This window comes from Capsicum annuum, chromosome 3, assembly GCF_002878395.1.
Source record: "Capsicum annuum cultivar UCD-10X-F1 chromosome 3, UCD10Xv1.1, whole genome shotgun sequence".
NCBI classification, from domain to species: Eukaryota; Viridiplantae; Streptophyta; class Magnoliopsida; order Solanales; family Solanaceae; genus Capsicum; species Capsicum annuum.
Window position 1 is genome coordinate 173,147,753 of NC_061113.1, and position 13,999 is coordinate 173,161,751.

Consider the following 13,999-nt stretch of genomic DNA (forward strand, 5'->3'; position numbering starts at 1 on the left):
GTTATGAGAATCTCCCACAGAAGTAAACATTTTAGAAACTTTAAAGATTTTAGAAACTAAGTGTAGTGACTCACCCAATTTATAACATTATTATTTGTTATTTGTGTTTTATGGTATTTCAGCTTTTAGTTTATTTGAGGCTCTTAGTGATTCTATTTATGCTTAACATGCATGTTTATCGATTATACATTGATTCAGTTTTACTAATTATATTCAGCTTTACATAATTAGTACATTATAGAAGTACTAACCATATATACGTGTGCATGGATATATTGAATAATAATGTAGATACTAGTTGTAGCCCACAATATCATGGTCAGGAAGTTCATCGAATCTATTTTACAAGTGATGACTTCTTTATATTATGGGACTCCAGTTAGCTTTTAGATTTAGTAATACATATTTTATTTAGTTTTGTTGATTAGGGATAGCTAGGGGACATGTCTTGGCTACCTATAGTCAATACTAGTAAAGGCTTATTAGGCAGCCAGTCAGAGTTGATGTATTTTGTTTTAGTTCTACTTTTTATAACAAGTTTGTAAGATTTTAAATAGTTTCGTATCAACAAGTTCTTATAAGTACATCTCTTCCACTTCTTTTTTTGAGCATAATGTAAGTTATTTAGTTGCTCGTAAAATTAATACATTAGCATAGATTAGTATGGGATCACTTATGGTTATAAGTATAGTGTGACATTTAGGGGGTAGTCTCAGGTCATTACAAAACTAGGTATCAGACCACAGATTTCAAGTGTCCTAGGGTGACTATGAAGTTGTGTCTAGTAGAGACTTGAAAACTATATAGAAACATCGATATTTTTCTTTGAGAGGCTGTTATGCATTTAAGAAATATTTTCCTAATTTTATACTCAAGATTGCGCAGTAAAGTTTTCCTCTTACAAACTCTTGTTGATTCATATATAACTCTATAATCCTCTAGTTCTTTCACATTCGTGACTTAATATGAGTATTAAACCTCAATTTCTCCAGAGATGATGCTCTCAGATTTACTATCTATAACTTTAAAAATCATAAAAAGTGTTTGAGAGGAGCACGTTAGTGTGTTTGATGTTCCAGCATTTGATGGAATATTTTGCATATTTTACATAAGATAACTGTCTATTTTCTAGCAACTATTGATGTATTTGATGTTGGGTTTGGTTTTTCTCAAGGAATTAGTTAAGGAGCAAGAACAACTTTGTTAAGTGAACACTTGTTACAAGATATGGGTAAACTGACGGGCCATCCCCTCTGTAATGGACCATCAATATAATCGTTAAGTTTAAGGCATAAAAAAAATATACCAGAGTACAACGGCCACAGCGACAGACCTTTGAGCCTATGACATACCGTCCCCTTGGTCATCACACATAAGTAGAATCAACAAAATCTTAGCATTCATTGAAGGACTAGTCAAAAGACCGCCGTATCCACCGTCTGGATTTTAAGGTAGAATTAATTCCATTCTAGATAGCTCTGAAGGCATGACTGATGGACCGTCATATATGCGATGGACTATCAGGTCAACTGTCAATGATGAAGCAGCAACTTGGGTTATGAATTTCAAATTCCCACTTTTTGGGAGCCTATAAATACTCAAATTAGGGTTAGAGTAGTCATCATTAGCTACCGTCAAAAGTCGTAACATACAATCCAAAGAGAAACAAGTTGAAAGCTTCGGGATTTCACCATTTGTCACTTGTAATTTGGGATTTGGAAGAGATCTTGTATTTTTTAAGTATTTCAAAATTATTATGGAATATATATATATATATATATATATATATATATATATATATATATATATAATTTATTCTCCTTTATTATGTGTGGCTAAAGCTCCCATAACTAGGGTTATTGGAGTCTTGGTATAATTCATTACTAGGGTTGTAGGGTTGATAAAATACTAAAAATAAATTCAATTGCATAACTCTCTATTTATTCTAATGATTCTTCTTAGTTAAAAACTTAAGGGATGTGCCCACGAACACAAATCGCTTGAGAAAAGAAGTTGGTGTTGGGAAAAGAGAGGAGTTAGAAGATAATTGGAGTAATTACCCTTTAATTTTATGATTGATGCCTTAATCGGATTAATCTCTTGAGGATTTAGTTGTTGAACAACTTTGTCACTTTAAGTTTGAAATTATTAAAGTAACTCCATCTTTGAAGGTTGAGAAATAAATTAGATGGAATTAATTAAACAATTAACCTTGCAATTGAAATTGGTAAGTACGGATTTGCAATTAGATGGAATTAATTAAACAATTAACCTTGCAATTGAAATTGGTAAGTACGGATTTGCAATAACTCACAACCCTTTGTTTTGAAGTACCTTGGTAATACTAATCCTAGTTTAAAAATTCTCATATGTTATACATTGTAATTTAAACACAAGTTCTTAATATTGTGTCAATAGTCAAACCAATATTTTTAGCAATGCAAATCCCCTTATTTTCGTAAGCTTATGACTGACAGTCCATTAATAATCATAAGACTTAGCTAACAACTTATTCTCGGTGGGATTCGAGCCTAACCTACTTGGATTATATACTTGACAATGAACTCATATGCTCATTTAAGAGAGTTGTAACTTGGCGTATCAAATTTTGGTACAGTTGTCGGGGAATATGGTTGTTAATTAAGTATATGTTCATTAATTTACTCTTTGTTAAGTTTCCTAATTTTTTTTATTTGTTGTTTTTGATATTCATAGGATCTATTTTGTGTATGACACAAATTCGAAGGTCAGGAAGGACATTATTGCCTTTCAACCCGAAACCTCAAGGAATTGGGGGTATGGCTAAATAAAAAGAGGATGCAAGACTAGCCATTTTGGCTAATGCACAGGATAATCAACAAAATACAGACAACCCTGGTGGTGTGGCTAATGCAAATGATGATGACTTGGGTGATGATGAGCTGGTTGACACTATGAATAATAAATGTGAAAAAAATGTGGTTGTACCAGGAAATCAAAATCAGTAAGCTAGAAGGGAGAGCAAACCGCCAATAGTAGTACCTTTCGATCTAGGTGATGATAATGAGACTAATTTTGATATAGTTGGCACTACTATAGCAATCATTCCACTACCATTGGCTCTAGAAGTGAAGTTTAATATCACAAGAACAATGACGTATCTGTTAAATCTGAAGGGACTATTTGGTAGACTACCTAGGGATGACCCTAACATGATTTTGTGAACTTTATCAATATTTGCAAATCATTTTATAATCCTAGAGTGGGAAAAATCCCATTCGTCTGAATTTATATCCTTTGTCTTTATCTTGGGAGGCAATTTTATTCTTGAATGAGCTGGCACAGAATCTATAACGAACTAGAGGCAACTGAAATAAGCTTTCCTAGAAAGATTCTTTTCACCTTCAAGGATGTTAAAATTGAGGGATGAGATTAGTAACTTCAGGCAACTGCCAAATGAATCCCTTTATGAAACATGGATAAGATTAAAAAAACTGACACAGTTTTTGAATCACAATGTAATTGAAGAGCATCTCACAGAGATAGTTTATAGAGCTTTGAATTCTATTACAAATCCAATTGTGGATAACACATCAAGAGGAGCTTTTATGGATCTTACTCTTATTGAAGCTTCAGAGATGTTGGAGAAAATAAGTAAAACAAGTAAAGCTTGACATACCAAGGATTCTAAGGTAGAAAAGAATAATTATTCTAGATAGATATCAGCAGACCATCATTAGAGAGAAAAAGAGCACAATCAATATATGTCTCACATGAAGACCCATATGGATTTACTTATAAAACACTTGCTATTGAGGAAGGTAGAAATGATTAAAGATGTCGGGTCATATAGTAGGGAAGATTAATTTGATTCTAAGGATGAGGCAAATTATTTGAATAACCAAGGGGTTTCCAGGAAAGTAGCCAAGAAAATCAATGATGGAATTATAATAATAAAGCTTATTATAGAGATCGTGACCAAGGAAGCTAGAAAAAAACCAAAATGATAGGGGTAGACTATATGTACCACTAAGAACTCATAATAATGCTTCAAAAAATTCTGGGAAAATGTCAATTTAGGATATGATGACGAAATTGCTAAAAGGAGTAGAGTGAAAAGATGATGGAGTGAGGAAAATAAAGAGTGATTTGTCGACCATGAGTTAATTAGTTGACTCAGACTCTACGTCTATTAAATAAATAGAGAAGAAAATGAGCCAATTATCAGTAGCATTCAACTAATGAATTAGTAGGACTTTACCAAGTGATACAATGCAGAACCCAAGGAATCATAGTTTGTGTATAACTATAACCACTAGGAGTTGTAAGATATTACTCCATCTATGTTCAGGCACACATATTCATGGTGATGCGATGGATCTAAAAGAGAAGATAAATGATGAACATCTAAAAGAGTCTGAGAAGATGGAAATATGGAGAAGTCATCTCAATAGAAGAAGGTTAATGATATAAAAAAAATAATGAAAAGGAGGTTGAGGCTACTCCAATAATAATGCCAATTCTACTACCTCCATTTCTACATAGATTTAAGAAGAAAGCAGACGAGGGTAAGTTTGGTAAATTCAAGGCCATACTGAAGAAAATTTTCATTTAGTTGAGGAATTAGAAAAGATGTAGAGATAAACTAAATTTATGAAAAAACTTATGACAAAGAAAATGACCGTGAGCTATAAGCCTTCGAATAACCTTCATTATGGTAGCGCTATTGCTACCAGATCACTAGTACGGAACAAAGCTAATCAAAGTGAATTTACTATACTTTGTACTATCATAGAATTTAGCTTTGCAAAAGATCTTTGTGATATTAGAGAAAGAATCAACCTTATTAGATTAGTGATTATCAAACAATTAGGTTTAAAGGATCCTAACCTACTACTATGCAACTTTTGATGGCAGACAGGTTGGTAAAGAGATTAGTGGGAATTTTATATACTGTACTTATGAAGGTGGCTAACTTTATATTCCTAGTGTATTTCTTAAATCTAGATTGGAAAGTGGACTTTTAAGTACCCATAATCTTGGGTAGGCCATTTTCAACTACCGGTAGAGTACTAGTTGATTTGGAGCTGTGTGAGCTAAAATTTAGGCTTAATGATGAAGAGGTTAGTTTTGATGTCCATCACTCTATGAAGAAACCAAAGAAAATGAGTTTAGTTTCAATCATTGATGTGAGTTATAAAGATGATCTCGAAGTGCCAAAGAAGGAAATGTTTGCTGAAAGGAAACTTTAGTTGCAGTCTTCATGAATTTTGATAGTGAAGGAATTGATGAGCAAAATGAGACTCTATGTGCTTTGACTAGAATAAGGATGTATTCTTGAGCCCCTAAAAAGCTGGACTTAGATAAAAAAAATCATCCAACACCGCCTGCCAAGCCTTATATTGAAGAGCCACCAGCATTGGAATTTAAGGAGTTGTCAGTTATCTACAATATGTGTTTCTAGGTGATAGAAACACTTTACTAGTGATTATAGTAGTGGATTTGGTAGAGCATCAAGTAAAGTCTCTTATTTCTATATTGAGGTGCTATAAGAGGGTTATTAGGTGGATAATTGCTAATATCATAGGCATTCCACTTGGCATCTACACTCATAAAATTCAATTGAAGAGAAAGGCACTCCTATTATTAAGCATCAGTGTAGGCTAAATCAACCGATTCAAGAAGTAGTAAATAAGGAGATAATAAAATGGTTGGATACTGGGGTGGTTTACTTGTTCTCCAATAGTATGTAGGTAAGCCTTGTGTAGTGTGTGTCATGGGGAATGAGAGGAAGGAGCTAATTCTACTCAAGACAGTGAATGGTTGACAGGTGTTTATGGATTACAGGAAATTGAATTCACTGATGTTGAAAGATCATTTCTAATGCCCTTCATAGACTAAATGCTTGACTAGTTGGAAGGAAGGGGTTGGTATTGCTTTATGAATTTATACTCAGGCTATAATCAAATATCAATTGCACCTGAGTACAATGAGAAAACAACCTTCACTTGTCCCTATGTAACCTTCACATATAAGAGAATGCCATTTGGGTTGTGTAATGTACCAAACATTTTCAAAAGATGTATGATGTCTATCATTTTAGACATGGTGGAGTATACTTTGGAAGTGTTCATGGATGATTTTTCTATGGTAGAAAGTTCATTCAAATGTTGCTTGGTAAACCAAGCCAAGGCACTGTAGCGGTGTGAAGAGTTCAACCTCATCCTAAATTGAGAAAAATGGCACTTCATGGTGAAAGAGGGCATAGTGTAGGGACATAAATTTTTTGCAATAGGAATTGAGGTTGATAGAGCTATGATAAAAGTTATTGAAAAACTACCTCGTCCTATTTCAATCAAAGGAGTGTGTAGTTTCCTTTGACATGCACGTTTCTACCAAAGATTTATCAAGGATTTTTGCAAAATTTTAGACATACTTTGAAAGTTTTTGGAAAAAGTGAATAAGTTTGTGTTTGGTGATGACTGTATGAAGGCGTTCCAATGCCTTAAAGAAAATTTGGTTGCTACACCTATCATCATTACTCAAGATTTGTCTAAGTCATTTGAAATGATGTGTGACACAGGTGGGATTGCACTTAGAGCTATGCTAAGGCAAAAGAAGGATAAGTTTTTTCACCCCATTTATTATGGTAGTAAGGCTTTAAATGGAGTGAAAAAGAACTACTTTGTGATCGGACAAGAGCTCATATTTATGGTATATGTATTAGAGAAATTTTGGTCATTTTTTTGGGAACTAAGGTAGTAGTTCACACTAACCATGCAGCATTGAGATACCTTATGGCAAGTAAGATGAAAAAATGAGGTGTATAGGATGGGTGTTGTTACTTCAAGAGTTTGTCTTTGAAGTCAAATATCAGAAAGGGTGTAAAAATCAAGTAGCAGACCACTTATCAAGGTTAGAGAATGAACAACCAAGCATGGAGGAGCCAAAAATTGATTATTATTTTCTAGATGAGCAGATTCTTGCTGCTACTCTTACTTTGATAACATGTTATACAGATTTTACCAATTTTTTTGTCAGTGACATCAACCCAGTAAACCTCTCATTTCATTAAAAGAAGTTTCTATATGATATGGCCGGGTATTTTTTGGACACGCCATATTTGTTTATCACAATTAAACGTTGTGCTACTAATATAATTTGGAGATGTATACCAGAAGTAGAAATAGTAAGCATTTTAGAGTCATGCCACTCATCCCAGTTGGGGGACACCATGTACGTGATCGGACTGCAAGTAAGATTTTATAAAGTGGTTACTATTGGCCCTCTATTCACAAAGATGCTTATGAGTATGTGAGGGCTTGTGATCAATGTCAATGATTGTGGTGTATCTCAAGACATCATAAAATACCGATGACTAAGATGTTGGAGGTGGAATTGTTTGATGTTTGGAGCAAAGATTTCATGGGACCCTTTGTAAGCTTTTATGGTCACAAATATATCTTGGTTTCTACAAACTATGTGTCCAAGAAGGTAAAGTTGTTGCTTTGGCAGATAATGAAGGCAAAAGAGTAGTTGCATTCGTAAGAAAAAATATCTTTTCTCGCGTTGGTGTTCCAATAACTATCACAAGTGATGGAGGATCACATTTCTGCAACAAGATATTCTGAGCTACATTGTTGAAATATGGTGTGAAGAAAAATAAGGTGGCCACACATTATCATTCACAAACTAATGGGCAATTGGAAGTACCAAACAGGGAGATCAAGTCTCTCTTAGCTAAGATTGTAAATGAAAACAGAAGTTATTGGTCAAGAAAAAAGGATGATGCCCTTTGGGCATATAGAACAGCCTTTAAAACACCCATAGGAATATCTCTTTACCAATTTGTATTTGTTAAAGCTTGTCATCTACTAGTTGAATTTAGACATAAAGCATTGTGCGCATTGAATAGGTTGAACTTAAGTTGGAAAGAGACATCTGACTTGAGGTTAGATTAGCTAAAATGGATAAGTTATATCTCTATGCATATGAAAGATCTTATCAATACAAGGAGAGAATAAGAAGTATCACGATCAAAGGGTTAAAAATAGAGACTTTCAGGGGGGTGATTGGGTATTGCTTTTTAACTCATAATTTAAGCTCTTCTTGGTTAAGTTGAAATTGAAATGGTCTAAACCTTTGAAAATACCACAAGTTTTTCCATTTGAGGTAGTTGAGTTAGAGAACAAAGATGGAAGTGTTTTTAAGGTTAATGGACAGTAGGTTAAGCAATACATTCATCTAATGGATGAGATAAAATTGTTGAGTCCAGTTTATCTTGATGAAGTCTAAGTAATCAAGAGAACTAAGTCATACCATGACATTTAATCAGGTGCTAGTAGGAAGCAACCCACAATATGTTGTAACATCATATAGATAGCTTTTTATTTAATTTATTCTTGAATTATTAATCTAGGTATTAGGTGTGCAACAGTTGTAATTTCAGGAATTGGGAGTCGAAGAATTCTGGAAAGTAGTGATGTGAGAATCGATAGATCATCAGACTAGTGATGAACCATTGTATCATCCATCATAGGATGGATCTTAAAGGCTGTATTCTAGATAAGCAACAATGACAAAAGTTATTGACCGCTATAAGAATGATGGCTCGTCACCTTGACCGTCATAAATAGGCCACATGAGGTATATTTTGGATAAGTACTAAAGTGCAGACTGATGGATCATCCCTTCGGTGATGTAACATTATTTTGGTATTTAATCTGAGGTAAATCTATCATTGTTTTGATAAACTATGATGACTAAACTAATGCACCATCATATCAGTGATAGACCATCGCTTAGACCATCAACCTGAGGTGTATATAAATTGTTTAGGTTAGTCTAAGCCCATAATTTGGGTCTATTTAGGTCCAATTAAGAAATTTATCCAATTCATTTAGTATTAAAGATTAGGATAAAGGAAGTTACATGTATTTACGTTCCTTTTTAACTGCCAAAATGGTTGAAACTCCTGTGTATTCATTTCCCTTAAATTTCATTCATCATCTCATGAACTCTTAAGTTTCTTTTCTTTACTATTTATGCCTGGCAACCATTTCCCCTATTTCTATCATTCACTACTATCATACTCTCACCACCTAAATTCAAAGGATATCTTTGGTTAAACTTTACAACTTGTAAGAAGTGTGAAGTAGAATTGCAATAACATGCATAGTTCTAAACAATACTTTTTATTTTTTATGTTCCAAATGCATCAAAGAAGAGAGTATTAAGTGTTGTATGGTTGAATTTTCTTTGAGATAAAGTATTTGTTTTGCACTGGTGTGGCCTATCTTAGGGTGGAGTCTGAGTAACCCATATTCTGTCGTTGTTTTGAAGTAAAATAAATCAAAAACATGAATAGATTTATCAAATGTCTGACGTAGGCATACCAGGTGTTTGCTAAAATGCCCTTAAGAATTTAAAACTAATATGGCACCTCGATGGTCAACATGACAGACCGTTACTGGTGTGACAGAACATTATAATGGTTGTTGGCAAGAAAAAGATAAAAATGATATTCTATTTAGCAGGGCTAGTTATCGCGATAGACCGTCATTGGTGCTATAGGCCATCAACTTAACTGTCAACTAATGTCTAATGTTTTGTTTAACTGTGATGGTCATCGGGATGGACCATTACTGGTGTAACCATCAACACAATCGTTGCCCTTAAATAATTTGTAATATCTTGTACTATCCATTTGTCACTGATAACCTTATGGGTTGTTTTTTCTTTCAAAATAAAGTACTATGATTCAAAATATTCAATTGAGGAGTGGGGTGGTAGATCTCAACAAGCTCGAAACACCAACACTTCAAGAGCCAAAAGTGAACAAAAAGGGATGCCGAAGCCCTATCCTATCACACTCAGCAAAGTTAAAAGAAAAAGTACATACTCTCTTAGTGTAATGAGGAGAGTGAGTCATCAATTATGGGACCTAGCATCTAAAGCACTAGCAGTAACAGTATGAGTTCTCGCCTTGAGGAAGAAAGGGTAAAAGAGGCAAATCCTGATCCAATAATAGAGTTAAAATAGGAAGAATAAGATGTAATCTAGGGTAAGGACCTGAAGGTTTGGGAATCTATGAAATAGAAGGTAAAGGGTTCAAACAAGTATTTCTTCGATATGATATAGCCTACTTAGAATAGACCAATATGAGGCCGATCGCAGAAGAGTATCAGATAGTCACAACAGATCTTTATGAGTACACAGAATTGGAAAGGAGATTCAATGAATATGAGCTAGCCTACTTGGGTAAGCCTCTTGGTTCGTATTATCAAAATCTAGTACATAATTTTTTTTTAATTACATAGCAATATTGGAGAAAGATTGTCCTAAGTTCTCTAGAATTGCAAATGAAAAATAGAACTTGGTTTTGGTGAGAGGGTGATGGTATATATCTCTGATCATATGATCAACAATATGTTATTTGTTCCAAAGTATATGGGTCCTTCTACCATACCTGAATTGGAGCATCACATGACTACGACAACTAACCAAAGACTATGGTTAGCTCGAATTCTTACAGATAATGGACGTCATTTCTTCAAGTTAAAATATGGATTGCAAAGTCTTCCCTATGTTTTAGGGAGAAATTTTTGTGGGCAATAGTTATATTGTGGCTTATATCTACTAGAGGAGATGCTAATCTAGATAATCAAAGGGTAGTATTAGGGGCAAGCATGATAGAGGGGATGGAGATTATCTTTGGGAAAATAATTAGTGATGAAATGCTTATTCATGCTCACAAGACAACAAGTGCATTATCATTCCCATATTTTATTATATATTTATATAGCCAAGAAAATGTGCCTATAATACGAGGAGTGGATAATGAGATTTGAGCTTCTAAAAGGAAAGACATTAAGTGGATAAAAGATGACTTCAAATTTTAAATGTGAGTCCATAAGCCTCCAACATATGAGACACATACTGCACCCACTCCCGAGGAAATAGATGTTCCTTCAAGTATGTTGTTGCCTCTAGTAAGTTATGTTCCATAGTGTACCTTTGCAGTTTCAGGATCTATACCTTCATTGGGAGACATATCAGATACTGTTTCTATACCATTGAGATATTTAGAGTGTAGGTTGACTAAGGTGAATTTTGCAAAGATGGTTAAAGGTTAAAAGAAATTTGAGCAACAACTGAGCATTTGGGTGAGGGAATTCGAGCCTTTTGTTGAGAGGATTTTAGGAGAATCTGTGAAGCCATATGAAAACCTATATGCACGGATGGATGAGATGGAAGAGCATAAAAATAATAGGTTTAGAGTGTTGTTAGTTCCATATATAGTAAGGTTTACTGCCTAATTTAACTAAACACATGCTGATATTGCTGAACTAACGAATTATCTACTTTTAAATGCATTTGATCTAGCATTGGTAGTGAGCGATGAGAAAGAAGACATTGTGGACCACATGGGCAGTCCATTCAAAGATAAAGGTAAATAGTTGGATGAAAGTAGTGTGATAACGCTCAAACTACACCTTTCTTATAAGAATGTAAGCGATCGTTGTCAATATATAACCAAACTAGGTTGTGGTCAAATCCCACAGCGAATATGGTATAAGTTAGAGTTATCTATAGGTTAATCAATTGATAGTTAGCAATTTCCTGTGAATGGGGTTTTTTTTTAAAGGTAGAAAATAACTACTTCTCAATTCAGTGTTTGAAATCAATATGAAAAGGGAAACGAGAGTTATGTTCACTATAGGTGTTGGGATTTGACAGACGGTAGTAATGGTTCAAGATTCTTGTGGTAGGTAAGAATAGCAGACAATCCTTGTCGAAGTTATGTCTAAATGTTTCTCATCTTATTTAAACATTTAACCACCTAATTCTTTCGAACTTAGGAAATTTATATTTCATAACAGGATGTTATCTCATGTTAATTAATCTTGTTACAACGTTAATTATTAAATGGAAGTTTGATGCTCCAAGTCCCTGTTGATAATTAGCTTCTTACTAGGGTTGATTTCTTATCTCAAGAAAATAACTAGTAAGCAAGACCTATTGTTTGAAACCAACAGTCATAATATAAAATAATGGAATTAACAAGAAGTTTCTACCACCGTCAGAATCTTGAATGCTTAGTTACGTTACAAACCCAAACCCATAGATTCCACAACTCGGGTTAAGGGAATTTAGCTACTCATAATATAATAAGCAAGACAAAAAGTTGAATTCATTATTTGATAGATGAACTTACAGCAAGAATAATAGCAACAAGTATTTCTCAGATTGATCACAGTAGAAAATCCCAAAACAATGGTAACAATCTCTCCAAAAATAATTGCATTGTTAAAGTTATAAAACTAGAGAGAAAAAAATTTACCAAGCACGTCCAGTTCCCCTCTTAGAAAACCCTAACATATACTTTAAATACTTCAGCCTAATTATGAAAACAAACTTACAGATCACAGTATTCTCTCGGATAGACGATGATGTGTGTGATGGCTTATCAGGAGTTTGATGCCTTATCAAGAATGTCGTCATCTCCTCTTCACATTTGAACAATTTCTGTCTTTAATTGATGATGAAGCCTGATGGCTTATCAGACATGTGATGGCTTATCAAAATTGTCGTCTCTTCTTTACTTCAAGTCCCATTCCCTTCCTAAGCCTAACGACGAGCTTGATGGCTTATCATAGGTCGTCGTTACTTCTTCCAACTGAATCCCATTCTCTATTTAAGACTGATGGCAACTCTGATAGCTTTTTAAAAGGCTGACGACTTATCAAATAAGTCATCATCTATACTTCCCTCTTTACTTGCTTAGAAATCAACTCTTTTACTTCCATTATTGCTGGTTCTTTTGCATCTTGAATTTTACTGCAATATCAAAGAGAAAACAATTAAAAACAACAAAAGTTGCTTAAGACTTTACAATTATTCTCAGTTAAAAGCCTCAAATATGTTAGCATCTGCTCACACATCAACACCCTCAACTTAATACAATTGTTTGTACTCGAAAAACTAAAATACAACCAAGAGGATACAAAGTGTATTCGGCAATCAACCATCCAGAATAACTCAAAACATCTTCACCATCTCTAAGGTCAATTAATTTAAAAAATAGTTATGCATATTATTGAAGAACAATAATGCGACACACAGGAATCAAGATATGACATCAATTCACCAACAACAACCATGCATGTACCAAGATTACACTATCCGAACAAGTTAGTAACTAGCAACGTAACTAGTGTACCCTCATTACAAAGAAGTCCCACTTCACTTATATCTGACATCACATATGTAACCATGGGGGCAATCAAAAGACCCTCACTCTCAGAATAAAGTTCTAATCAACGTATGCCAAATACCATAGACTTGCCCTTATTTTCATTACCAAGATTTTCAGACAGGTCAGCTAGAACCACTATAGGACTTCTGTTTGGCTTGTAATGTAGGCTAGGGGCTGGTATGATACTCGATGATATTTAAAGTGACTAAGCCTCCTTGACATTACACTAGCTTCTGGGGTCTCACTTATTAACATTTATCTATTCTTCTCTTTTCTTGATCGAACATATTAATGATGGGTGTGGTCATTTCTACAATCACTTATTTTTTTTCACAACTTTTCTTTTTCTTTTTCTTTTCCACCGCACCCAGCTTTTTATTCATTTCTTTTATTCTACCTTTCTCCATACTCATTTTATATCCTGCACCCCTATGATAGCCACCCTCAACTTAGGACATTTGCCCAAGTCAAGGTGCACAGTGTCCAAAGAGGACCAGGGCCAAAATAGGTTCATTATGATATAAATGGGACGGTGATAGGTATCATAAAAAGAAATAGGCTATTCAGGCTCAAAATAGGGATCAAGGGATATTATGCATACAGGGAAGGTCATTTAGGCTAAAAGTGGGCTAATATCAAAATGGCCTATGATCCTTTCTTAACCCCTATCCTTCAACCTAGGTAAGACTAACCGGGTAAGTTCTGGATTCAACATATAAGGGAACTAAGTAAGATCTCACACACATATGGCACAAAAGTATG